Source organism: Austrofundulus limnaeus, unplaced genomic scaffold (assembly GCF_001266775.1).
Source record: "Austrofundulus limnaeus strain Quisiro unplaced genomic scaffold, Austrofundulus_limnaeus-1.0 Scaffold305, whole genome shotgun sequence".
Classification (NCBI taxonomy): Eukaryota; Metazoa; Chordata; class Actinopteri; order Cyprinodontiformes; family Rivulidae; genus Austrofundulus; species Austrofundulus limnaeus.
The window spans coordinates 711013-715429 of record NW_013952707.1 but is presented as its reverse complement, the minus strand read 5'-3'; the positions used below and the strand labels follow the sequence as shown (position 1 = coordinate 715429).

Sequence of the window (4417 nt, the reverse complement as noted above, 5' to 3'; positions counted from 1 at the left end):
GCATAAATTTCATCAGCTAAGTTGCTAAACTTACTTTTACTTATAACCTTACTTTAAAAAAACAAATCCTTCGGTCCGTGGTGAATTTCCAAACTGCGCCGACACGTTAAAAAATAAAAACACCACCGTCTTCATTTCTCAGTTTATTTTGCTGCCTGCGCATTGAATCCTGGGATATCCTCGGCTGGTGAGGATACATGATGCATCCTCTGATTTGGACAGGAAGTAGGACGCATTCCTCGGCCGCATGATGAGGAGCCTTCGAATTGGGACAGTCCTCCGCGCGGGGCAATGACGTATGCGGCCGACAAACGCGCACTGATGAGGACCCAGCCCCTGGATTGAGACATAATCTCAGAGCACACTGAGAGTGTCAAAATAATCTGAAGAATCAGATTCTTCTCTACAGTGTGTTCTTAGCTATTCTATCAATACTTTGTTCCATGCAGGCATTCCCCTGTGACGTCACTTCCTGTTGCTTCAAATGCAAATATCTCAACAGCTGTTCATCTCAGCAGCTGGAAATAATTTTTGCAATCTGCTAATAATGTTATCTTTCCAATAATGCCTTTATATTTATTTAAAAATAATAATGTCACAGGCACTTTAAATCACACTAAGGGACACACATCAGAGGCAGTGGGGTGTAAATACACGTTTTGAATAAAAATGTAAAGATTATAGCAGGAAAAAAAGACGTTTCCTGTCAAACGGTGTGTTTAAAGGCTGAGCCTGCAGGGGCTGCTGCAGACCCTCTCAGAACCAGAACAGGCAGCTTTACGGTCGGTTCGGTTCGGTTCCTGCATCTATCCCTCCGTCTGGACCGCAGCGGACCGGTTCGCCTCCTGCTCGGGATGTAACTCGGGTTATTCTTTGGTTCCAGCCCGGTTCCAGAGCCATCTTCCCCCGTGATGGATGGTTAGTCAGGTGGGGGAGGAGGAGGGGGCATCCACCGCCCTACAGCTGCCGGGACGCGGGGCTACACTCAGGGATGAAGGCGATGGAAACAGTCGGTGTTCGGGGTTCTGGACGGGCCCAGCTGGGCCGGGATGTGAACATGTCAACCAGTCGAGGATGGTGATGATGATGGTGATGATGGTGATGATGGTGAGTGGAAGATTAGCGGCTTTGTTTTGGTTTGACAGGAAGGAGACGGAACACGGTTGTTGTGATGATGGATCCTGACTCAGATCTGGATTCAGATCCTGACTCAGATCTGGATTCAGATCTGGATTCTAACAGTTGTGTGTTTATCACTTGTGTGTCTTCTTGTTCAGGGATGCAGTGTGAGCTCTGAGGGGGTCTGACACCAGACTGAGATCCGTTTTATTTCCAGGGGTCTAGATCCTAACCTAACACCAGGTTTATGTTTTCTCACGTCTGAAACTAGTTTTATTTCTTGATTCTATTCCAGGGGTCTTAAACCAGTGTGACACCACTTTTGTTCTTTTGGTCTGAATCCAATATGAAACATTTATATCCCAGGGGTTTTACACTAGTTTGAAGTTTTATTCCAGGGGTCTGATACCTGTCTGCAGTGCCCCCCCAGGTTTTTCCTCTTTCAATTCCCCTTTTTAGAAATAGAATCTCATGAATATAAAAACAAACATTGATTTTTTTATCAGTTAAGAGTTAAAAACATTAATTTATTTTTATTTAAAATAAAATTAAAATGTAGTTCCTCAGAATAAAGACAACCAGACTAAAACCAATGTTCTCAAATAAAGATGGAGGTTCTCAGGAGGGCTGTCAAATGATTAATATTTTTAATCTGATTAATCCCAACGTAGCTGTGAATTAATCATGCTTAATCTTAAATTTAATATACATTTCTAGTGCATATTGATAAAATAAATTACTTGAGTTATTAATTAGTTTTTAATGTTTTTATTTAGAAAACAAAACTGATGCTTAGACATGATTTTTTTGAATATAAAACAGGACCTAAAAATGCTCCAAACATATTAGAGTCAGTTAAACTTTGTGCAGAATAATGAGGTTAAATCAAGAATTCAAGGATTTTCATTCCAAATGAGTCCATGAGGAATGAAAGATAGATACTAAGGTCAAAGTTGTCAATAAAACATAAATAAAATAAAATAAGCCATAAGACAACAAAAAGAAAAAAAAACATGTACATAATGTTTTACACATGGAGTTTTTTATTTTATTTATTTAACCTTTATTTATCCAGGTAAACTGTTTGAGAACCACTTCTCATTTACAAACATGACCTGGCTGCACTGAGTGCATCGCAATATACAAACCTACATATTCAGCCAGAGTAAAGTGAGTGTAAATTGTAATCGCGATTAAAATTTTTAATCAATGCCCATGCAGCACTAAAATTAATCAGAATTAACTTGATTAATTTCACAGCCCTAATTCATAGATATATTTTAATCAAATATTAAATAATTTAAATAATTATATAATGAGTATTAAATTAGGCAGTACAGTGGCACAGTTGGTAGAGCAACATATTGCCTCTAAGGAAGAAGAGTAGATCAACTTTCTGGGTTGTGTAATGCTCTCTCTGTTCATGAGTGGGTTTCCTCCAGGTACTCCAGTTTTCTCTCACAGACCAAAATCATTTTTATTAGAACTAATATGTCGTGAAAAATCAAATAACTTAATATTTTGGGATAACACTACTGTAGATGTAGTTTATAATTGTGCTTGATTTGGTCTTTATTTCCAGTTTTGTGTTTTTATAATGACAGTTTTTCTTAAAAGTAAATGTCTACCTTTTAACATACATAGAAGAGGTGATGGCTTTAACATTTAAAAAGCTTGTTCCTTGTAAATATATATTTTGATATTTTTAAATAAAATGACAGACATCACAGCAATTAATTTTGAAGAGAAGTTTCCCATCACATTTTAAATTTTCATTCATTTGTACCCCAACATTTACCATAAAATATTAGTTCACTCTGTGTTGTTTCTCTTGCTTAACCTGTTAAATAGAATGCGACAGTTGGCATCTATTTCTTTCAATTTTTTCTGGGGACCCCCCGCCAGTGGGTCCCCCCAACATTACAAATACTTCTGATGCCACTGAAATATGTAACAAATGTAAGGACAATTTATGGTACTCCATGTGTAAAGATATAGAGCGAGTTAGAAATGAACTGTTGTGGAAGTGCAGCTAGTTTTGATACTTGTTTTTTTTTTTGTTGTTGTTTTTGTTTTTGTCTCTGAACGTCACAAAATCAGTAATATTATTCGTAAAAGTTGAACATCTGTTGGTAAATCCATGGCTCTTATACTGTCATAGTTTTCAAATTGTCATTTTTACAACCACATAAAACTTATGTTATGGATATTAGGTTTGGTGTGCCACCCCTGGTTTTTCAGTGCCCCCCCCCCCCCCCCCCACCCCTGTAAGAAACTTCTGCAGGCGCCACTGCCTGTCTGAGACAACAGATTCATTTCACGTGTCTTAAACAAGTCTGAGACCAGTTTTAGTCTATGACCAGTTTTGTTCAACTGGTATAAATCCAGTCTGTTACCAGTTTTATTTCCTTTGTTTGAATCCAGTCTGAGACCAGTTTAACTCCAGATGTCTGAAACTAGTTTGGACCAGTTGTATTCCAAGGGTCCTAGATCAGTTTGAGCTTAAATCAGTCTGAGACTATTTTGTTCCATGTGTCTGAAACCAGTGATCCTTTTTATTTCAGGGGTCTGAATCTAGTCTGAAACTAGTCAACTCATATTGGTCTGAATTAATTTGATGTCCATAATTTCCTTACACATTTGTGTGTTTAAGCAGAAAAACTCGGTAGACTCTCTTTATATTTTTAATTTTTTGTAAATCTGGTTGGACCACGAATTAGGAACAAATTCTTTAAAAAAAATAACACATACTGTAATTGCATTCAATGTTATCTGTTAGTGCTTGAATTTAGCTCATCTATCCTTTGAACCTGCTTCTTGCTTTAGGGTCACGGGGGTCACTGGGGTACACCCTGGATAGGTTAAGAGTCCATCACAGGGGCACATGCAGGCAAACAGCCATTAACACAGTCACATCTAAGGACATTTAAAGTTACCAATTAACCTAACAGTCATGTTTTTGGTCTGTGGGAGGAAAGTATTTTGAGAAAACCCACACATGCACAGAGAGAACATGCAAACTCTACACAGAAAGGTTCATGGCCAGGATTTGATCCGGCAACCTTCTTACTGGGATACAATAGCTCTACCAACTGAGCCGCAGTGCCACCCTGTGTTAGCTCAGACTAAGCTGTAGCCATATTTATGGCTGTGTCCAAAACGACAGGCCGGGTCCTCTGGAGGACCCAGACTCCCCGGTTGAGGCGGGCCGGGTCCTTGGTAGACCGGGAAGACCGGAAAAAAAGAGAGGCTGTGAATTTGGACGGTCTAGCCTCCCCTCCTTACCCCGGCGTACGTC

General features: G+C 39.1%; 1 protein-coding gene across 1 annotated transcript in view; it reads left to right on the top strand.

The window, feature by feature from the left end:
* Window positions 1-1096: 1096 nt before the first annotated feature.
* Window positions 1097-4417, top strand: part of tmem198ab (transmembrane protein 198ab) — a gene marked incomplete in the record, with an annotated part of 39562 nt that continues 36241 nt past the window's right edge. The window contains 1 exon segment of the mRNA XM_014021787.1: window positions 1097-1111.